Genomic DNA, 24591 nt, shown 5'->3' on the forward strand with positions numbered 1-24591 from the left:
GATCAAACCACTTGGTCATCTAATAGATGATTATTTATAATTCATTTTAGAATGTATATATATATAAAATAATCTGTATTACAACAGACATAAGATTTCAAAATATATACTTACATACATATAATTTGAAGATTTTGTATATATAATTTGAATATTTTATATATATATATATAAAATTTGAAATATTATGTCTGTTTTGATACAGATTATAAAATAGATAATCCATGGATGACTTCAACTATGCTATAGCTTTTATGGTAGGTAAATATGTAGCTGGTAATTTTAAAAATCTTTGTTTAAAACAGAGCTCTTTAGTTTAATTAGATCCCATTTGTCAATTTTGGCTTTTGTTTCAGTTGCTTTGGAGTTTTTGTCATGAAGTCTTTGCCCCATGTCCTGAATGTCCTGAATGGTATTGCCTAGGTTTTCTTTAGAGTTTTATGGTTTGGGGTTTTACATTTAAGTCTTTAATCCATCCTGAATTAATTTTTGTATAATGTGTAAGACAGGGTTCCAGTTTCAGTTTTCTGCATATGCCTAGCCAGTTTTCCCAGCACCATTTACTGAATAGGAGATCCTTCCGCATTGTTTGTTTTTGTCAGGTTTGTCAAAATCAGATGGTTGTAGATGTGTGGTGTTATTTCTGAGGTCTCTGTTCTGCTCCATTGGTATACATGTCTGTTTTGGTGCCACTATCATGCTGTTTTTGTTACTGTAGCCTTGTAGTGCAGTTTGAAGTCAGATAGCATGATGCCTCCAGCTTTATTCTTTATGCTTCGGATTATCTTGGCTACACGGGGTTATCTTTGATTCCATATGAAATTTAAAGTAGTTTTTTTTTATATTTCTGTGAAAAGTGTCACTGGTTGTTTGATGGAAATAACATTGAATCGATAAATTACTTTGGGCAATATGGCCATTTTCATGATATTGATTCTTCCTATCCATGAGCATGAAATGTTTTTCCATTTATTTGTGTCCTCTCTGATTTCCTTGAGCAGTGGTTTGTATTTCTCCTTGAAGAGGTCCTTCACATTCCTTGTTAGCTTTATTCTTAGGTATTTTATTCTCTTTGTAGCAGTTGTGAATGGGAGTTCATTCATGATTTGGCTTTCTGCTTGCCTATTGTTGATGTATAGGAATGCTTGTTATTTTTGCACTTTTTGCATCCTGAGATTTTGCTGAAGTTGATTATCAGTTCAGGGAGTTTTTGGGCTGAGATGATGGGGTTTTGTAAATATAAAATCATGTCATCTACAGACAATTTGACTTCTTCTCTTCCTGTTTAAATAAACTTTATTTCTTTTCCCTGATTGCCCTGGCCAGAACTTCCAATACTATGTTGAACAGGAGTGGTGAGAGGGGGCATCCTTGTCTTGTGCCTGTTTTCAAAGAGAAAACAGGCAAAATGCTTCCAGCTTTTGCCCATTTAATATGATATTGCCTGTGGGTTTGTCATAAATATCTCTTATTATTTTGAGATATGTTCCATGAATACCTAGTTTATTGAGAGTTTTTAATATAAAGGGATGTTGAATTTTATCAAAGGCCTTTTCTTCATCTATTGAGATGATCATGTGGCTTCTGTCTTTAGTTCTGTTTATGCGATGAATCATATTTATTGATTTGCATGTGTTTAACCAACCTTACATCCTGGGGATGAAGCAAACTTGATTGTGGCAGATAAGCCTTTTGATGTGCTACTGGATTCAGTTTACCAGTATTTTATTGAGGATTTTTACTTTGATGTTCATGAAGGATATTGGCCTGAAGTTTTCTTTTTCATTGTCTCTCTGCCAGGTTTTGATGTCAGGATGATGCTGGCCTCATAGAATTAGTTATGGAGGAGTCTCTCCTTTTCAATTTTTTGGAATAGTTTTAGTAGAAATGGTACCAGGTCTTCTTTGTACCTCTGGTAGAATTCAGCTGTGATTTCATATGGCCCTGGGCTTTGTTTGTTTGTTTTTGGTTGGTAGGTTATTTATTATTTCCTCAGTTTCAGAACTTGTTATTTCTACTCAGGGATTCAATTTCATCCTGGTTCAGTCTTGGGATAATGTATATGTCCAGAAATTTATCCATTTCTTCTAGATTTTCTAGTTTATGTGCATGGAGGTGTTTGCAGTGTTCACTGATGGTTGTTTGTATTTCTGTGGGGTCAGTGGTGCTATTCCCTTTATCACTTTTGATTGTGTTTGAGTCTTCCCTCTTTTCTTCTTTATTAGTCTAGCTAGCAGTCTATCTATTTCATTAATGTTTTCCAAAAAAAAAAAAAAAAAAAAAAAAAAACCGCCTCCTGGATTTGTTGATTTTTTGAAGGGTTTTTCATGTCTCTATCTCTGTCAGTTCAGCTCCAATCTTATTCCTTGTCTTCTGCTAGCTTTGGGGTTTGTTTGCTCTTGGTTCTATAGTTCTTCTAGTTGAGATATTAGTTTGTTAATTTGAGCTTTTTCTAGCTCTTTGATGTGGGCATTTAGTGCTATAACTTTCCCTTTTAACAGTGCTTTAGCTCCATCTTAGAGAGTCTGGTATGCTTTCTTCTTGTTCTCCTTAGTTTCAAAGAACTTCTTGATTTCTATCTTAATGTAATTATTTATCCATGAGTCATTCAGGAGAAGGTTGTTGAATTTTCAGTTGTGTGGTTTTGAGGGAATTTCTTAATCTTGAGTTCTAATTTGATTGTGCCATGGTCTGAGAGACTATTTCTCATGATTTCAGTTCTTCTGCATTTGCTAAGGAGTGATTTACTTCCAATTGTGTGATCAATTTTAGAGTAAGTGCCATGTGATGGCAAGAGGAATGTATATTCTATTGTTTGGGGGTGGAGAGTTCTCTAGATATCTATTAGGTCTACTTGATTCAGAGCTGAATTCAGGTCCTGAATATCTTTGCCAGATTTCTGTCTTGATGATCTGTCTAATATTGTTAGTTGGGTGCTAAAATCTCCCACTATTATTGTGAGAGAGTCTAAGTCTCTTTGTAGGTCTCTGAGAACTTGCTTTATGAAACATTTGCTACTATACTGGGTGAAAATACAGTTAGGATAGTTAAGTCTTCTTGTTGAATTCAACCCTTTACCATTATGTAATGCCCTTCTTTGTCTTTTTTTATTTTTGTTGGTTTAGAATCTGTTTTGTCAGAAACTAGGATTGCAACCCCTAATTTTTTCTGTTTTCCATTTGCTCGGTAATTTTCTTCCATCCTTTATTTTGAGCCTATGTCTGTCTTTGCACTTGAGATGAGTCACTTGAAGAGAGTATACTAATGAGTCTTGGCTCTTTATCCAGCTTGCCATTCTGCATCTTTTAATTGGGGCACTTAGCCCATTTATATTTAAGGCTAGTATTGTTATGTGTGAATTTGATCCTGTCATCATGATACTAGCTGGTCATTTTCCAGATTTGTTTATGTAGTGGCTTCATAGTGTCACTGGTCTCTGTACTTCAAGGTGTTTTTGTAGTGACTGGTAATGGTTTTTCCTTTCCATATTTAGTGCTCCCTTCAAGAGTTCTTGCAAGGCAGGCCTGGTGATGATGACTTCCCTAAACATTTGCTTATCTGAAAATTATCTTATTTCTTCTTTGCTTATGAAACTTGGTTTGGCCGGATATAAAATTCTGGGTTGGAAATTCTTTTTAGAATGTTGAATATTGGCCCCCAATCTCTTCTGGGTTTCCACTGAGGGGCCTGCTGTTAGTCCGATGAGATTTTCTTTGTAGGTGACCTGGCCTTTCTCTCTCACCACCCTTAACATTTTTACTTTTATTTTGACCTTGGAGAATCTGATGATTATGTATCTTGGGGTGGGTTTTCTCATGCAGTATCTTCCTGGGGTTCTCTGCATGTCCTGAATTTGAATGTTGACCTGTCTCGCTAGATTGGGAAGGTTCTCCTGGATGATATCCTAAAGTATGTTTTCCAGCTTGGTTCCATTCTCTCCATGTCTTTGAGGTACCCCAGTTAGTCATAGGTTTGGTCTCTACACAATCCCATATTTCTCAGAGGTTTTGTCCATTCCTCTTTATTCTTTTTTCTCTATTCTTGTCTGGCTATCTTGTTTCAGAAAGTCAGTCTTCAAGTTCTGAGATTCTTTCCTCCACTTGGTCTATTCTGCTATCTATACTTATGATTGCATTGTAGAGCTCTTGTGTTGGGTATTTTAGTTCCATCAAGTCAGTTATGTTTCTCTCTAAACTGGCTATTCTGTCTATCAGCTCCTGGATCGTTTTATCATGATTCTTAGCTTCTTTGTATTGAGTTACAACATGCTCTTTTAGCTCAGTGAATTTCGTTATTACCCACCTTCTGAAACCTACGTCTGTCAATTCAGCCACCTCAGCCTCAGCCCAGTTCTGTGCCCTTGCTGGAGGGGTGTCCTGGTCATCTGGAGGAGACACACTCTGGCTTTCTGAGTTTCCAGCATTTTTGCATTGATTATTATCTTTGTGGGCTTATCTAGCTTTGATCTTTGAGGTTGCTGACCTTTGAATGAGGTTTTCTGGGGTCCTTATTTGTTGATGTGGTTATTGTTCTTGTTTTCTGTTTGTTTGCTTTTCTTGTAACAGTCAGGCCAACTCTACCACAGTGCTGCTGCAGTTTGCTGGACGTTTACTCCAGACCCAGTTGCCTTGTTTTTTCTCCTGTACCTAGAGGTATCACCAGTGAAGGCTGTGAAACAGCAAAGGTAGCAGCCAGCAGCTTCTTCTGGAAGCTTTCTCCCAGGGTCTACTGACCTGTTGCCAGTCTGAACACACCTGTAGGAGGAGGCTGGGGACCCCTATTGGGAGGTCTTACTAAGTCAGGAGGAATGGCTTGAGGGACCTGCTTAAAGAAGCAGTCTGGCTAATTTTGGTAGAGCAGGTGTGCTATGTTGGGAGGGACCTTTCCTCATGCAGATCCTCTGTATTCTCCAAAGCTGGCAGGCTAGTATGGCTGAGTCAACCCAACTGCAGAGGTGACAGCTGCCCCTCCCCCTGGGAGCTCCATCCCAGGCTAGGGCTCTAATTAGAGTCCTAGCCATAGAACCATAGCGGGAGTGGCTGAAGCCCCCATATCAAGGCCCACTCAGTGAGGAGGAATGGATCCAGATCCCACTTAAAGAAGCAGTCTTGCCAAAATCCAGCAAGGCAGCTGTGCTGTTGTGGGGGACTGTTTCTCATCAGGATCATTTGTATTTGCCAAAGCCGGCAGGCTGGAATAACTGAGTCTACTGAACTGAAGAGACTGTGGCCCCCTTCCTGACCCACTGCTCTGGGAACTTAAACCCTGCCTCAGGCAGATTCCAGCCTGTCGTCATTGTCTGGCTGGAATTCGAAGCCAGTGGCTTTTAACTTGTGAGGTGAATTAGAAGTGGGGCCCACAGAATGATGCTGCTTGGCTCTCTGGATTCAACCCCTTTCCTAGGGATATGGACAGATGTGTTTCCTGCCTTGCAGGGATCCTGGGGCCAGAGTATGTAAAACTCCTGAGTTTCTGTGGGTGCCTGAGCTGCTGCTCTGCTGAGACTCCACACAGCTCTGTGTGTCAGACCCAAGGCCCTGGTGGTGTGGGCTCACAGGGGGTTCTCCTGATCCACAGGTTGCAAAGATCTTTGAGAGAAGTGTGGTTTCAATCACTCACTGCTTCCCTTGGCTTTGGGGGTGAGGCTACTTTGGCTCTGTGCCACTCCCCAGTAGGCCATCTCCTGCACCCCCCTCACTTTTCTTCCTTCTCCATGGGTTGAGTTGTTTGGTTAATCAGTTCCAATGCGAGAACCTAGATATTTCCGTGGAAGGTGCTGAATTCACTTGCCCCTTTTCATTCCTCTTCCTGAGTGCCACAGACCACAGTTGTTTCTATTTTTTTTTTTTTTTTTTTTTTTTGTATTTTTTTAGTAGAGACGGGGTTTCACTGTGTTAGCCAGGATGGTCTCGATCTCCTGACCTCGTGATCCGCCCGTCTCGGCCTCCCAAAGTGCTGGGATTACAGGCTTGAGCCACCGCGCCCGGCCCACAGTTGTTTCTAATTAGCCATTGTGGATCCTCCCAGTTTTCTTTCATTGTGTTTCATTGTGCCATATATGTATATATAATACAATATATATATTTCATTAAGTTTTCATGCTATATATTTTTTCTTCCTTTTCCTTTTAATATATTTATGTCTTTATACTTAAGGTGTGCTTTTTTGTAAACAGCATAGAGTTGGGTTTTGCTTTTTTTATCTGTTTGACAATCTCAGTCTTATAGTGTGATTATATAATTTACACAATATTATTACTCATTTAAATGTGGCAAATCTGTGACCTTACGAATTGCTTTTTGTTGTTTCTTTGTACCTCTTCTCTGCCTCCTTTTGTATGAATTAAGTATTTTTTATAATTTTATTTTATCTCCACTATTGGCTTTATATTTATATGACCCCTTTAAATCTATTCTGTTGATTACACTAGATTTTAAAATATAATATATATTATTAATAAGTTAATGCCTATTTTAAAATAATATGTGGGCCGGGCGCAGTGGCTCAAGCCTGTAATCCCAGCACTTTGGGAGGCCGAGACGGGCAGATCACGAGGTCAGGAGATCGAGACCATCCTGGCTAACACAGTGAAACCCCATCTCTACTAAAAAATACAAAAAACTAGCCGGGCGAGGTGGCGGGCGCCTGTAGTCCCAGCTACTCGGGGGGCTGAGGCAGGAGAATGGCGTAGACCCGGGAGGCGGAGCTTGCAGTGAGCTGAGATCCGGCCATAGCACTCCAGCCTGGGCGACAGAGCGAGACTCCGTCTCCAAAAAAAAAAAAAAAAAAAAAAAAAAAAAAATATGCAACTTTGTCTATAGTGTAAAACCTTACAACAGATTATTTCAAATTCATCCTTATCGTTGTGCTATTATTGTCATACATTTTGATTTTACATATGTAATAACATAATACACTGATACTCTCCTTTAGCACATTTGTATTTTAAAGCAAATGCAAATATAAAAAAATTAATTTTATATGTGACATCCGTTATTCCATTATCTGTTTTCTTTGTTAATTTGTGTAGGTCTAAGTTTTTGTCTTGGAAAATATTCCTTATGCTTTAAGAACTTTTAAAAATATTTTGTATAGTGAAAGTCTGCTGGCAATGAAATGTTTCTGTTTATTTTTTGTCTACAAAAGTATTTATTTTTCCTTAATTTTTATAAATATTTTTGGTGATTTTATAATCCTAGATTGACAGGTTTTTTTCCTATGAGGATTTTAGAGATATTACTTCATCATCTTATGGTTTATATAATTTGTTTTATATAATTCTTCTGTAATTATTATTTCTTTTCCTCTGTATGTAATGTGCCCTTTTTCTCTGGTTGTCATCAAGACTGTCCCTGTTTTTGGCTTTAGTAGTTTGTATATGATATTGGTTTTCTGTTTGTTTGTTTCGTTTTAATCTATCATGCTTGGTATGCTCTGAGTTTCTTTGTGATTTAGTGTCTGACATTAATTTTGGGAAATTCTCAGCCATTTATTTCTTCAAATATTTCTACTGATTTATTTTCTTTCTCTTCTCCTTTTGCAATTCCTGTTACACATATGTTGGAGTCTTAGATAATGCCTGCATGTTTTGGATGCTATGTTTTGTTGTTTATTTTTTCCCTCCTCTTTGCTCTTGAGTTTGGGACATTTCAATTGAATTTTCTTCAAGTTCACTGATTCTTTTTTCTGCTATGTTAAGTCCAACAAGGAACCATTTGAAGGCACTTCTCATCTCCTTTCCCATGTTTATTTGTTTGTTCGTTTTAATTTTAGCATTTCCATTTGATTATTTCTTATGGTTTCCTTCTTCCTGCTAAAATTACTCCCCTAAATCTTCATGCTCTCTACATTTTCCACTAGAATCTTTAACACATTAATCATAGAAATTTTAAACCTACTGTTAGATATTTCAAACAATACTGTTATATCTGAGTCTGTTTCTGTTGATTGCTTTGTCTCCAGTCCATGAGTCTTTTTTCTTATTTTTTTGTATGCCTTGCAATCTTGTGGATGTTGTTGTTGTTGTGAACTGAACATACTGTGTGGGATGATAGAGACAAGAGTAAATAAATTTTATGCCTAGAACTGGGCATGTCTTTCCTTCTTCTAGCGCTGTAGTGTGGAGAGTTATTAGTGCACCATGGGCTTCAAATTTTTGTAGTATTACCTTGTATTTAGGGTAGGAGCTTGTTTCCTAAAGGGTTTGTTTCAATATCTGCTCCACCTTCACCTTTAGGTCTTTCCTTTGTCCTATGTCTTAGAGTGTTTTCCAACAAGCTCTTATTCCTCTACCTTGAGTAAGACCACTGTTCCTTAATACTTGCTATCTTGCTGTGGGTAGGAGATAGAAGCATTCTTGATTGTGCTGATTAAGCCTTGGTCTTAGGCAGCATTTTGTCAATGAGTATTGAAGTAGAGTCATCTCAGTGTTTTGTACTTCCATTCTTCCCATTGTAGTAGGTTTTCAAGGGGAAAATGAGAAGATGGATCTGCACAGGGTTTTGTGCCTTTTTTACAGTGGTTGCTCTTAAACTCCAATAGGTCTGCACATTTTTGGAGGCTTTCTCATGACTTTTATTGGTGTTTATTGCAAGAACAGCTTGAGAGCTAGTATAAATTATGATATTTTTTCTTGTGTCTGCGGCTTCCAAGTGTTCTACGTTCTCTTGCTATCTCACACCTAGTCTTCAGCAATTTGTTAAAAATGCTCTTTTTCCAAGGGTTCATTGCTATCTGCTCCAGGTATGCACGTGCTTGCATTCTGTCTTTAGAGATGCCTCTCTTTTCTTGTATTTCATGTTAGTTACTTGGTTTGTGATTTTAACTCTCTAATGAGTTCAGGAAAAGTGTTGTGTTTGCATACTGTTCAAGGTTTTGTTGTTGTAAGGGAGGAAACAATGTTCTTTCCTACTTCCTATGTGAGAATAGATATTAACTTTCAAGTCTTTAATTGTCAAGACACAACAAGAGATCTTGTCCCGGAGATCTGGAGTTAATAAAAGTTCAGTCTGAGGTTTTTCTAGGTGAATATTAATCAAATGAGATAAAATCTATGATACTACAAAGAGGGAAGTGGTGGATATAAGGCAGTGATATTATTTCCCTATTATTTTTGTCTGACTATGTTATAGAAATAATCTGAATGTAACGGTATTTGGCCTGCTGCCTGAGAGACATGAGTAGAACCAAGACACATTAGGTTGCATGTAAAATTGGCTCCTATGGAGTCAGTTCTAACAATAGCAACAACAACAACAACAAAAAACAAATAAAAAATTATGAGTGAGAAATGTTAAGCTCTTTGTAAGACAGTAAAATTTAGTACTTCCTCTCATTTTATTTGATTGACTTGGGAACTAGTCTTAATGTGCTTTCAATTACAAATTATGGCTAAGTAATTTTGGAAAGAAATTAGAGAACCATAAGTCATGTAGAACAAATGCATGGAAGACTTCTTAGAGGATTCTACCATTTGACTATTAAATTCACCCTTTACCCTTCAGGGTAATAAGTGGATAATAAAAGTGGTCATTGAACTTGATGGGGAGTAGAAATTCAACATAATCCAATTAATGGTAAATCCCAGATAAATCTTCGTCACTGCTTAAGAAACTCAAATGTTCCCTTTTCTAAGTTGTAATCCCTGTGCAAGGAGCAGTGCAGTTTCATTAGGATTCTGTGGCCAGCAGAAACATCCACCTAATTCATTTTACTAGCAAGTATTTTTACACTTCTTATGAATAAATAAAAGTGATTCTGGCAAAAACAGCACTGTTCCTTTCCTATGGTGCTTTCGGGAACAAAATGCTAGTCTCAGTTAGGGCCATCCTCCTATCCTGCCCGGAGTTTTGATCATAAGAAATATTTCAGAGCTATAATATGTAGACTCTGCTTTTTCCATAGTCAAGAAAACATCAGTTACACAGTTCCTTGGACATGAAGGGAATAGTGTGTATACCCTGTTGGGGTATACACATTTTCCATCAAGATTTAATCTTTTCAATGTCTATCAATATTCCTTTGCTTTACATTTTAGGTAGTTTTAATATAGAAAATAGTGGTGCCCATCTTGAGTCACACAATTCTCCATCAGAAAAACTAATTAGTATAATACTTTACTCTCTTTTTTGCTGATTTTATTTTTAATTTTCTGCACCCTAAGTCTTTTCAATTGTTATTTTTTGTGAACTATGTATGGTTTAGATATTTGACTGGTTACCTTTGCACAGTGTCATTGGATTCATTTATCTTTATAAAAACTTACTGTGGTTTTTCTTTCCCTAAGCATGAAAATATATTTAAGCAAATTATTTTTCTATGACTAGGCACCGTCAATGAACTTGAAACTGTCATTCAACAAATGAAATCAGTTGACAGACTCTTCAATACCCCATATCAGGGGTTGGCAAACTATGGCCCACAAGCCAAATGCAGTCTGCAAGCTAAGAATATTGTTTACATTATTACGTTTTTGTAGAGACTACAAGCTAACAATGTTTCTTATACTTTTTAGTGTTAAAAAAAAAACAAAAGAATAATAATATTTTGTGGCACATACAAAATGACATTTAAATTTCAATGTCCATACATAAAGTAGAACAAAGCCACACACTCATTTGTTTATGAGTTATTTATGGATGCTTTCATGCTATAATGACTGAGTTGAGTAGTTGGTTGCCACAGCGCTATATGGCCCACAAAGCCTGAAATATTTATTATCCATTTACAGAAAAAAAAAATGCTGACCTCTGTCATATATGAAGTATCTAGCTAGATCAAGATTATAAATATTTTAAGGATTAAATATTGTACTAAAGAATATGTGATGTAAAGAGGTAAATGTTGTAATCATTGTCATAGAATTAATGGCCTCCTAAAATATATTGGGTATTTACAAAATAATGGATTTGACATTCATGATTACATTAAGCTAACATTGATACCTCCCCAAGAATGTGAACACCATGGTTTGGATTTTAACCATTTCATATGAAGAATAGTTTTAGAATAATAAATAAATAAGTGAAAGTTTAGAATAATAAATAAGATCACTCAAGCTTCACATTAGTTAATACTATTTTTATATAATCACAACCTATCAAAGTTTGATTTTTCTTTTGTTCCAGTAAGTCAATTTTTAGGCTATCTTCATTAATTCACATAAGAGAAATTAGATTTCTTTAAAAAAAAAAAACCAAAATTGCAATTGGAAATAAAATGTAAGATATTTGATAACTACTGAAAGTTCAATTGTTTAAAATTTCTTATTGACCAAAAAATTGTTTAATATTCAAAGTTCTATTAAAAGTAATTTTAAAATTGTTTTTCTCATGATTATGAGCAATTAAATTTATAAGAAATTAGGGGACAAATATTTCAAAGAGGTTATAGTAGGGAATTTCTATTATTTTTACTTATATTTATTTATCTAAAACATTTTCTGATCACTAACATGTTTATACCAAACTTATATTCTTTTATAGTCTTACTAATGTTGAGGCAATCTTTCTATCCTGAAGCCCTCTATAGTTTCTTACCAGAGCTAGGATTCCGTTATTCGGTCTGTTCATCTAGTGATATTAGATATTAGCAAGTTAATATTGACATTATTTCATTGTGAAACATTACTGTTTTTAACAAGTCAGGGGTTTTGTTTGTTTGTTTGTTTGTTTTCATTTAAGCAGTCTCATTTGAACTAAATGGATACTTCTAAAGTAGGGTATTTCCCTGACCCCTTTGTGGGTGGGAACTGGAATACATGGACTCTGGACCTAGCCGGGTGCTTCAGAGCCAGTTGGGGAAAACTCCACTTACTGGAACCCACTGTGTTCTAACCCTCACGGGAGGGGGAGCACAGGTGAGCAGGTGAAGGAGCTGGAGAAAGCACCTTTGGAAACCGGCAGGAGCATAACTTTGTGCAGGCCCTGTGGCAGCGACTGGAGCAGGCATGCCTGTGACCCCTGAAGCCCCAGAAGGAATACAGTGCCCGTTTAGCATTGCCTTCTACGGATGGCTTAAGTGTTAACAGCTCAGTGGAGGGTCAGTGTGACAGCCTTTTGCACCCGGACCTGAGTTCTTGTCCAACATCCAGGAGGAGTGAGGTCTCATGAATGAATCAAAGGTGGTAAATGTGGGTAATTTTATTCTGATGAAAGTGGCTTTCAGTGGGCAGGGGAGCTGAAAAGGGGACAGAGAGGGAAGGTAATCTTCTCCTGGAGTCTGGCTGTCCCTGGCCAGATGCCTCTCGAAAGCTATGCCTTCAAGCTGTCCCTCTGAAGTCAAGCTTCTCTTCAATGGTCAGTCATAGGCTCCGACGTACAGTCGCTTCTCCTCTCTCTGCCAGCTGAGTCTGGGTTTTTATGGGCATAGGATGGGGGGAAGGGAGGGCCATAGGTAGTTTGGGAAAAGGCAACGTTTGAGTGGGAAAACAGAGATATACGTTGTCACTTTGGGCCATGGTTCCAGGCTTGAGAGTGGGCTCTCGCCAGGGACCCACTCTCTTCAGCCCAGAATTTCCCTGCCTCCTGTTTCTATCACTTCCTCATAGACCTATGTTCCATAACATACTTATAATAAGAACCATAGAGGATAATAAGGAATGTCTAAATGACAGCATTTTGGAATTAAATGATACTAATACAGATATATCAGCATTCCCCTTCCTAAAATGTTTGTTCATTCGATGGCAAAAAATGCACAGCTGTCATGTAAAGGCATGTTTTCTAAGGCTAGCCAAACAGAGTATTATACGTCAAAGATGACCATAAAGCAGAGGTAAACTTTCTTAAATATGGGTAAAATCAGGACAAATTGTATTGATCAAAATAAATCCTCTAAATATTAAAATGGCACAAAAATATTATTGATGTTTTCATACTATCATAGATGCTTATTCTTAAGATTAATCCTGGAGAAGAAATATTGAACTTCAAATGATTTCAAAAAATATACACATATTTAAAACATTTCAATATATACATTTAAAAAATAAGTGATGGCCACAAAAAGACATAAAACTTGATTTGTGTAATATTCATGCCTAAAACTTCTTACTTTTTCCAGCATGGTTCAAATCACTTATTTCACATCTGTTATTCATTTATTTATATGATGAATATCTCTTATGTACTGACACTGCCTATAGACTCTAAAGAGGATACAAAGCTGACCAATATATAGACCTGGTCTTCAAAGCACTCATGGTCCACCAGGGGATATAGAATGTGTACAATAACTACATGGCAAAATGTATATTAGGTAAGGTTATAGGAAAGAAGACTGAAAGTGATAGTTTGAGGTCTGATTAAAGGGAAAACCTTAAATGCCCTGGTTATAGTTTGAACTTTATTCTCTAGCCATTACAAACTTTTGAGTGGTGGGTAATTGTCATCATGGTTGTGCTTAAAATCCATGAAAGAAAAATGTGAGCAGTTTTTATTTGTTTTGTTTTATTGTTGTATTTTTCTCCTTCTGATTACCATTCTCACCTAAGTTAAGAAATGGGGAAAAGATCAAATTAGTAATATTGACTATTGTATATCCATGGCAGGTTTGACACCACCATTATTTTATTTCTTTATAAAATTATTTTGTTGTTGTTCGAGTATACAACCTGGAATTACTTGATGCCAGTTTTACAGAGACTTAATACAAATAAAAATAATTATGACTTTACATAACTTCTATACTGAATTTATTTAGTAGTCTAATAAATTCCAAGACAAATTTTCCTTAACTTTATTCACCTAATAATGACCTATGTCTCCTTAAGCATGCTTTTTTGTAAACCTATAGATCTCATCATAGCAATTTTGTCTTTGGGATTATGTCATACAGATGTTTGTCCACAGCTGCAAGCAGCCTCTTTACAAGTCTTTTTTCTCTGACCTTGGAAATGTATCCAGGGCGAGAGAAAAAATGTTACTAAGCTTACTTTGATTTAGTCAATTTTATGCTTTTTCATTAACTCTTTATAAAGATAGGCTATCTTTTTAAATTTCTAAATTAATTCAATATTTTTCTGCAATAAAATCAAATAGGAAATCACTAACCTTAATTTTGAATATTTACATTTTTAACTTCATTTAAAATTTATGAAATAATATGAAAGAGAAAGAAATACTTTAGTGATTATTATTATTTGTGTCAGACAGGATTTGATCAGAAAAGCAGAACTATTATGAAAATAATGGCATAATGGAATTAGACATAATTGTGGAAGAAGCTGAGGTATTGGTGCCTGGAAGGAAGAAGAGCTGGTCACAGAGCAAGAGAGAATAAAGACAAACTGGGAGCCACCACTACCTCTGCATCTTTCCCACCATATGTAACCACAGTGACATTGAAAGTGTCATGGCCTTGTGCAAATTTTTCTCATACCTAACTTTAACCAAGAGCTATACAGGCAATGAGATCCTGAGAAACATGGTTTCAGTTTGGCTAAGATGACATAGTACAGAACTACCACACTGCTATTTTTAAAGATCATATGTATATTAATTCATTTATCCTGCAATTATTTAAGAAGAAGTTACTACTTGCAGGCTCTTTGCTAGTTGTTGAAGATACAATTCTAAGCAAGATTGTCTCTTTTCCTCAAAGTTCAAGATTTTTTCAAGAACACAAATATAAGAAACACATAAAGTAAAATTTAGAGAGAATTAAAGGTAAAATTAAGAGAGTAGACGAAGCCCTTGCAATAGAGTCACTAGGGAAGTCTTCCCGAGCAATGGGACATTTGAACTGATACCTGATGGATGGGTGCAGGCGATGAACGGGGAGGGAACCCAGGGAAAGAAATTCACATGTGAAATGGCACAGAGTGAGAGACAGCGTGTGTTGGGACAAGTGAAAGCATCAGTATACCTGGAATGCCGAGTCCCGGGAGGAATAGCTAATCATTGATGAACAAATTCCTCTTTATTTTGTAAATTGTTATAAATGGATTTAAATTTTTCCTGCTCCAGTACTCATTTTGATAGCAATTCAGTCATTCAAAAAGGCATGCCATTTTAAAATTTCCCTGATCCTAAAGTGTGCTTTAATTGGTATTATTGCCTCAAAGCAGATGTTTTAAAAATAATTAAATCTGATGAAAATTTCATTTTATTGTAAATCTCTATTTAAATTTGTCTAAAAGTATAACATAAACAAGAGCATGTGTTTACCAAAACTTTCTTTCCTCCTAGTAACAACTTCTTTACTTCTGGGTGGTCACCATTGTTGTATTTGTTTTCAAAGAGAAATATAGGAAGACTCACTTATAAACTAAAAGACAATGGAATTTTGCTTAGAATTACAATGCCAAAGAAACCACAATTATGCATTACTTCATATAGTTATTAATAGCATGGTTGAGCTTTATCTACAATGATATACTGTATTTTTGAAGCTGAAATATTAATATATGTGTATGGAAGGAAGAAATACTTCACCTTAGATTAAAATACACAGGCTATAAAAACTAGAATGTGTATTCAATAAAGTACATGACTGCAAAATATACATAGGAAAAAAGCAAAAGGTTTCACCTACAACTATAATTAACTTTATTTTAAAACTTGTAGTATTGCATTAATAAGAATAAATAATTAGACAAATAAAATCAACAAGAATATGTAGACTTTGAATAATGTAATAAACTCCAATCAAATTTCTCATGGGAGCTTTGTACATTTGAAATGGGATTTTAATGTTTGTTTTAAGTAATAACTTGTTATCCTAAGAAAATATTAGGAGAGCATATGAGCACCTTTCATAGTAAAATAAATTATGAATCTACAAACACCAAATCAATATAATTTTAGTATGGAAATAGACAAGCAGTTAATGGAGACAAATAAAAAAATACAAAAACAGATTTCAGTGTTTAAGTATTTGTGTACATGTTTATACATGTTTGGGATTCAAATATAATAAAAACATAACTTTAAATCAGTAGGTAACGGATAATTTTATTGCTGAAGCATTTACTCATGGAGCTAACACATATATATATATAAAAAACATCTTATACAATACTGATAACCTCAGGTTATGTTTAAAAAACTGAAAATATATCTTTCCTTTTCTGCACGCTGATGTACTAAAATAACATGAAAAACTTTCCTATTTCCATAGAAATTCTGACAGAAGGAAATATAACAACCAAAAATTTGACCTTGTAGATAAAATTACAAGAAAGAAAAGTACCAGAAATAAATAGTATATTTCACATTTTGCCTCAGACAGTCCTATTGTCTGAGTATCATACTTCCAAAAACATCTTGGTTTAGTTGACTCCAATAATTGTAAGGTGGAACTAGAAGCTCATGAACTATCAGTGTACCTGGTCCTGGTATAGGGAGTGAAGTGTGATGGAAATAAAGTTAGTAATTTTAATTTCAGTAAGTTAGAACATAACTTTAATTCTCATCTGGGAACAGATGAGTTCTAGAGCCGATCTAAGCAGAGGAATTGAGATCCTTGTACTGTGTCTGTTTTGTAGGATTGATAGAGTGCTATATCCCCTTCCAGGAATAAAAGACTCACTACAGTTATTGTGGGTATGATTGGTGAACAATCTTTTGCTGTCAGCTCCCTGTGGGAACTGTCTCAGCCAAAGAGAATTGTGTTACCAAAGCTACACTATTTTCCCAGGGCAGCCAGCATCCAGTGATGGACTGACAGAGGGGTAAAAAAAGTCCTGACCTTTCCGCAATAGGAAACAGCTATAGAGCCCATACCAACTCCAAAGCTGTACATAGGGTCAGCTGAGGCAGCTGATGTAACTGGATCACAGCTCAACTTCTTTCTCTTTCAAATCTTATTTTCTTTCTTTTCCTTCCACAGGTGTTAATCCCAAGAACATTTCCTAACAAATGGCTTGAACACTAAACTCTATCTGTTTTCCAGCAAACTCAGTCTATGATATGCACCTTCTGTAAAAGAGTAAGTTAGAAATAATCTGCCTCGAGCAATCAGGCAAGAGAAAGAAATAAAGTGTACTCGAATAGGAAGACAGAAAGTCAAATTGTCTCTGTTTGCAGGTGACATGATTGTATATTTAGAAAACCCGATAGTCTCAGCCCAAAATCTCCTTAAGCTGATAAGCAAATTCAGCAAAGTCTCAGGATGCAAAATCAATGTGCAAAAATCACAAGTATTCCTATATACCAACAACAGACAAACAGAGAGTCAAATCATGAGTGAACTCTCATTCACAATTGCTACAAAGAAAATAAAATACCTAGAAACACAACTTAAAAGGGATGAGAAGGTCCTCTTCAAGGAGAACTACAAACCACTGCCCAAGGAACTAAGAGAGGACACAAACAAATGGGAAAACATTCCATGCTCATGTATAGGAAGAATCAATATGGTGAAAACGGGCATACTGCCCAAAGCAACTTATAGATTCATTGCTATTCCCATCAAGAACACCATTGACGTTCTTCACAGAACTAGAAAAAACTACTTTAAATTTCATGTGGAACCAAAAAAGAGCTCATATAGCCAAGACAATCCTAAGCAAAAAGAACAAATCTGGAGGCATCACGCTACCTGACTTCAAACTATAATATAAGGCTGTAGTAACCAAAACAGCATGGTACTAGCACCAAAACAGATACATAGACCAATGAAACAGAACAGAGGCCTCAGAAATAACACTACACATCTGCAACCATTAGATCTTCAACAAACCTGACAAAAACAAGCAATGGGGAAAGGATCCCCTATTTAATAAATGGTGCTGGGAAAACTAGCTAGTCATATGCAGTAAACTGAAACTGGACTCCTTCCTTACACCTTATCCAAAATTAAGTCAAGATGGATTAAAGACTTAAATGTAATACCTAAAACCATAAAAATCCTAGAAGAAAACCTAAGCAATACCATTCAGGACATAGACATGGGTAAATACTTCATGACTAAAACACCAAAAGCAGTTGCAACAAAAGCCAAAATAGAGAAATGGGATCTAATTAAACTAAAGAATTTCTGCATAGCAAAAGAAACTATCATCAGAGTGAACAGGCAACCTACAGAATGGGAGAAAAATTTTACAATCTATTCATTTGACAGAGGGCTAATATCCAGAGTCTACAAGAAACTTAAACAAATTTACAAGAAAAAAACAACCACATCAAAAAGTGGGCAAAGGATATGAACAGACACTTCTCAAAACAATACATTTACGCAGCCAACAAATATGAAAAAAGCTCATCATCACTGGCCACTAGAGAAATGCAAATCAAAACCACAACGAGATACCATCTCATGCCAATTAGAATGGTAGTCATTAAAAAGTCTGGAAACAACAGATACTAGCGAGGATGCAGAGAAATAGGAACGCTTTTACACTGTTCGTGGGAGTATAAATTAATTTAACCATTGTGGAAGACAGTGTGGTGATTCCTCAAGAATCTAGAACCAGAAATACTATTTGACTCAGTGATCCCATTACTGGGTATATACCCAAAGTATTATAAATCGTGCTACTATAAAGACACATGCACATGTATGTTTATTGCGGCACTGTTCACAATAGCAAAGACTTGGAACCAACCCAAATGCCCATCAATGATAAACTGGATAAAGAAAATGTGGCACATATACACCATGGAATACTATGAAGCCATAAAAAAGTATGAGTTCATGTCCTTTGCAGGGACATGGATGAAGCTGGAAACCATCATTCTCAGCAAAGTAACACAGGAACAGAAAACCAAACACTGCATGTTCTCACTCATAAATGGGAGCTGAACAATGAGCACATATGGACACAGGGAGGGGAACAACACACACCAGGGCCTGTGGAGGGGTTGGGGGTTCCAAAGGGAGGGATAGCATAAGGACAAATACTTAATGTGTTAAAATCTAGATGACAGGTTGATGGGTGCAGCAAACCACTATGTCACATGTATATCTATGTAATAAACCTGCACATTCTGCACACATATCCCATAAATTCAAGTATAATAGTAATAATAAAGAAAAGAAATAATCTGCCTCATGGCACAGGATTAAATTAAGAAAAGCTGTTCATCTGTCTTTTCCAAGGTCCTGCATATGAGGGAAAATAAAAAGACTATCTGAAAAATCAAAACTCTGGACATGGTCCTTGCCCATATTGGGATCTAAAAGGTACTATAGTCATGTGGTCCAGGAAGCCTCATGCTGAAACATTCTCATGAAGTTGGTCTTTATTCAGAGAAGGTATCTGACTTTGCTGGCACAAAAGGTATACTAAGCCTCTTTCAAAAGGTAATTCCACATCCAGGCTGAATGTGATTCCTATAGAAAAAACAGAAACAATGCTACTAAAGATGAGCTCACAATAAAAATGTACAAAACACACCAAGAAATAGTGAAGTATCATAGTTTCAAAAATTTAACAAAATTTGATTGAGAACCTAAAAATAATATTTTTAAATGAATAGGTATAAAAACAAAAAGAATTGTACCCTTAGAAATAATAAGATGCTATAAAAATAAATTTAAACAAAAACTAAATGATTTTCTAAAATGAAATAAAAATACTGTATAACAATTAAAGAGGATTTAGTATTTTTATGTGATTTATCCTATCTCAGTGGACAAGGTAAATAATATTAAACTAAAAAGATAAATTATGAATTGAGACTATAGAATTCAGTAAATTACCTAGAATGCAATACAGAGATAAAACTTGGAAATCAGGAAAGAGGTTTTGACATACAGACAATAAAACCAAAATGTACAACACACATCTCCTATAATTTCACAGAAGAATAGCATATAGAGAATGGCAGTGAGTCATTACTTGAAAAAAATGATAGCTAAACATTTTCTGAATAGATGAAACTCATGAATCTTATGACTTGAGAAGCACAATAAGTTAACTGCAGGAGAAATGAAAATAAGCCATCACCTAGACACATCTTAGTGAAAATGTTTAACACCAAAGACAAAAATAAAATCTTTAAAACAACTGGATGAAAAAACTCCAATCACCTATAAAGTTAAAATGTCTGCAGCAGTATAAAGTGTTAACAACAATAGAGATCAAATACTATGAGAAAATAGCTCTAAATTTCATACAGACAATACATTTTACAATAGAATACTGGAGTAAGCTAAACTGTTATTCAGGACTAAGATTGTACTTATACAGATGAAAATAATTTGCTGGTTTTTTAACAATTATCTTGTGTTTAGGATAATTAAATTTTTACATAGATACAATAAGAAATCATTGATGATGGCGGAAGACTAGTTTTGTTTCATTTATGAGATAACTGCAGATAATACACCACTTTAACAACATTTTTATATAGTCTTCAGACACACATACAGACACACAGACTGGAGAGGAATATTATTCCTCTTTTGCAGAGAATGTCATTGAGGTTCTGAAAAACTTTATGGCTTCTCCAGGCCTTTTGACTCCACTTCCTTTGTTCTCTTTACTATATACCATACTAGTTCAAAATAACCAACCAACCAAAACAAACAAAACAAAACAAATTAGCATGAATGTTAGGATTTTGTGAGTGCCAGAAAACACTATTTGACTAAAATTTTGCCTGATCTCATCAAATTTGACCTTGCAAATTGCTATGAAACCATTGTCTCATTCTTATTTAACTCCTAGATTTAAGAATCTTAAGTAGAGTGTCAATTTGTTAAAATATGTATGTGTATGTTTACATGTATGCATTAAAAGAGTGAATTTCAGTTCTAAGGAGATATGAATTATGTTGCATTTCTGTAAACCCAGGGTAATATAATAAGGTCAATACAGCTGTCCTCACTTATCCAAAGGATATATTCCAAGACCCTCAGTGAATGCCCGAAGCAGAGAATAGTACTGAACCCTAAATGTACTATGTTTTTCCTATACTTACATATGCAAATACATACATGTATTTTCCTCTATGTACAATATACACATGTATCTTCCTATATATATAATAAAGTTTAATTTATAAATTAGACAAAGAGGTAAATAATGGTGACTATTAATAAATAGAACAAGTATAACAATATGCTATAATAAAAGTTATATGAATACAATCTCTCTTTCTCCTCAAAACTCCTTGTACTATACTCACCGATTTTCAGACCTCAGTTGACCATGGGTAACAGAAATTGCTGAAAGGAAATCACAGATAGTGGGAGACTATTGTAGCTCATTTAGCAGTGTTTTCAGTATTCAACTCTACCTTTCTTCTAACTTTCATCACCTTACTTATTTATCTATTATTGGATGACTTTCATTCTTTTGAGGAACTTAGGTTGACTTGCTCACTTATTTATCAAATACAACTCTCCTTTATCAAAATAGACTATTTTTTGTTTCACTAGTTATATCCTTTTAATTGCCCAATATACATCTTTTTTAAGAAAATTAATATTAGTGTTGATATTTTAAAAACCAAAGCTGGAATTCCTAGTAAAACACATTATGCCTGGTTGTACACAATTTGTTTGCCTTGGATATAAAAATATATTTGTGCTTCAGTTTTGCAAGTGAGAACATTTTAACAAGTGCAGTCCAGAGTACTGTCAACATTATTGGCATCCATTTGCTTCTCTTCTGGGAGGATGAATCATCAGTAACCAAACATCAGTAATAACACCTAAGATTCTAAAAACAGCTTTTGCAAAGCACATAGGATTTCACAGATGTTCCCAAGAAGTCGCATGTTACACCTCAGAATTAGGATGGTGACAACTACTAGTAAAATGTATCTGTTTATTAATTTGAGTTTAAATTGGTTACCCTAAAGTCAAAGAGAGATTGTTCAATAACACCAGGAAAAAAATCAGTGGGAATATGAAAAATCTAATCCATCAAACACATAACGTATTTTTAGATACTTTATAAAACATTTTATTTTTAAACTGAATTTTATAAACTATCTGGTTGCTCCATACTGTTAAGTATATACACAGTAGAGTCAAACTGGCAGCAATGTTAAAAATAGATTCGTATTTAAAGCATGAAAATAAATGTATTATTAACCATGCCTATTCTTGTTGATTTGCCAAAGAAGGTCTAATATTTAACCATCTAAAAAAATATAGAAAAAAAATTTTTTTTTGCCATGGAAAATTTAAAGTGTTGCATGAACTGAATACGTTATGCAGAATTCCCTTTTGATGATCTATTTCAAGTCAATATATATTGCTTAAGTTTCTACTCTGTAATAGGCGATTGGCAAATTTGAGTGTCAAAGGTCCAAGGCATAGATACAAAAATGAGTACAACTGAGTTAAGACAGTCTTCAATTTCAAGACAATATATACATACAACCAACCAGATACAAGGTAGAATGAAGTGTACCTTAATGATAATGAGTAGCATATTCTGTGATAGCTCAGAGGATGGACTGACTGATGCTGAGATGATTCAAGTAAAGCTTTATGTAAAAAGAAACCTTTGAATTTGCCATGTGAGGTGTAGCAATGCTTTCCAAAAGTGGAGACAAGGCATGGGAGCAGAGCAGACTAGATTACTTTAGGTTAAATCTTTGAGAGATGCAAATACTGCCATTTGAAAGAAAAAAAAAAGGCTTTATAATTTTCTGGAAATAATGATAAATACATTTTGTTTAGTGCTTAGTAGGTGCCTGACAGTTTACTTAGAGCTTAGTAAGAATTATTTTATTCAATACACTCTGGTATGACTTGAGTATTACCCTATTTTACTGATGCAGAAGTTGAGGCTTAGCAAGTATATTATAAAGCTTTTACTAAAGGTGACATGGCTCATTGGATATATTCATTTTATGTTACTATACAATAAAATACTATAAACTTAATGGCTTATATAATTCCTATTTATTTGTTTTTTTGAGACAGGGTCTCACTCTATTGCCCAGACTAGAGTGTGGTGGTGTGATCTCGATTCACTACAGCCTCTACCTTCTGGCTCAGGTGATCCTCCTACCTTAGCCTCCTGAATAGCTGGGACTACAAGTCATAAGCTACCATGTGTAGCTAATTTTTAAATTTTTTGTAGAAATGAGGTTTCACTATGTTGCCTAGGCTGGTATGGAACCTCTGGGCACAAGCAATCCTCCCATCTTGGCCTCCCAAAGTGCTGGGATTACAGGCATGAGCCACCATGTCCAGTCAATTCCCATGTATTATCTCACAGTTCTATATGTCAGAAGTCCATGAATGGGCTAGCTCAGTCCCCTCCTCAGGCCTCAACAAGCCAAAATCAAGATGTTGGCCAAGGCTGCAATTCTTATCTGAGGATTGGGGTCCTCTTTCAAGCTTATTTACTCTTGGCATAATTCACTTTCTTGTAGCTGTCACTAAGACCCCTGTCTTCTTGCTCATTATCAGTTATTGATTAGTTTGTCAGGCCTGGGAATTAATCTCTGTGGCTCTCTGTTCTACCATCTAGTCCTGTAGTTCCACCCTCTGAGTCATCCTTTCTTTTTATGAAAAAGTAGCAAACTTTCGGAGCTGAGTAGTTTATTAGGTTGTTTCCTGTCAGAATAATTTTGGGGATCCAACAAACTTCTTTCTTTGTACTTTCTTGGTCCCTTTCAAGTCAAGCATGCAGCATTTCAGCTGATATAATGTTCTCAAGGACTTTGTGAGCCTTATGTGTAATCTCCATCTATAGATTTTTGCTCGATTAGACAAAAGTCATATCTATAAATCTTTTTATCATAACCTCTTCTTTATTTTTTGTTCCTCTTCTTAGAGGCACTCTGGCTTGATTGAGAGGATATGCGGAGCAACTCTTAATCTCTTGAAATAACCTGAATATTCTGGAAGTTTACTATAGGCTGCTAGCATCTTCAGCACTTTGCTTGACAATCTCCTCAACTATATATATAAGTTTATGGATTGAAAGCTGTGTTTTCTCCATAACTGCAGGAAACAATTTTGCTAAGCATTCTGCCATTACATAACAGAGATCATCCTTCCTATTTTTAAGTACAAACAAGGTACATTAAAAACCAATTAATATTTCTGCTCTTCCAAACATCCCCTCCAGAGATGTGTGTCCTTTCACAGTGTTTAAAATCTGCTAATATAAATTTATAAAAAATGTGTATGCATATTTAAATTTTACTTTCCCTTTCCTTTAAAAACCTGTTTCTTTGAAATCAAGGTGTCAGCCAGCTGCCTCCTCATTTGGAATCATAACTAAGGAAATATTTGTTCCCAGCCTCCCTCAGGTAGTTTGCCAAACTCAGTTCTTTTGGTTGTGGGAGTAAGTCCCTGTTGTCTTGTTATTTGTCAGATAGGGCCACTCTCAGCTTCGGGGGGCTGCTTTCAAGTCCTTGCCAGATGGCTCCCTCCATAGATTCTCCAGCATTTTCAATCTTTCTGACCGCAAGCATTCCTATGATTTCTTAAGGACTCGGCTAATTAGGTCAGACCCACCTAGACTTTTTTTTTTTTTTTTTTTTTTTTTTTTTTTTTAACTGAACTCAAACTTTACTGATTAATAACCAATTACGGGAATCTTATCCCATCCTATTCTCAGGATCTGTCCACACTCAAGGGGAGGGTTATCCTAGGCATGCAGAGCAGGGAGTGGGAGTCATGCGGGCCATTTGAGAATTCTGCCTACCACAGTAGCACAGCCACAATCCATTC

At 35.6% G+C, this 24591-nt stretch overlaps 1 protein-coding gene and 1 long non-coding RNA gene across 2 annotated transcripts in view; one reads left to right on the plus strand and one right to left on the minus strand.

The window, feature by feature from the left end:
* The window catches only part of CFAP299 (cilia and flagella associated protein 299), a 650508-nt gene that overhangs the window by 425071 nt on the left and 200846 nt on the right, over positions 1 to 24591 (plus strand). The window lies entirely within an intron of this gene.
* Positions 19178 to 24591, minus strand: part of LOC126955443 (uncharacterized) — a 41319-nt gene continuing 35905 nt past the window's right edge. Inside the window, exons 3-4 of the long non-coding RNA XR_007725928.1 lie at positions 21075 to 21114; positions 19178 to 19275 (exon numbers count right to left, since the gene is read on the minus strand). This is a non-coding gene — a long non-coding RNA (uncharacterized LOC126955443). The remainder of the gene's footprint in view (positions 19276 to 21074; positions 21115 to 24591) is intronic.

This window comes from Macaca thibetana, chromosome 5, assembly GCF_024542745.1.
Source record: "Macaca thibetana thibetana isolate TM-01 chromosome 5, ASM2454274v1, whole genome shotgun sequence".
Classification (NCBI taxonomy): Eukaryota; Metazoa; Chordata; class Mammalia; order Primates; family Cercopithecidae; genus Macaca; species Macaca thibetana.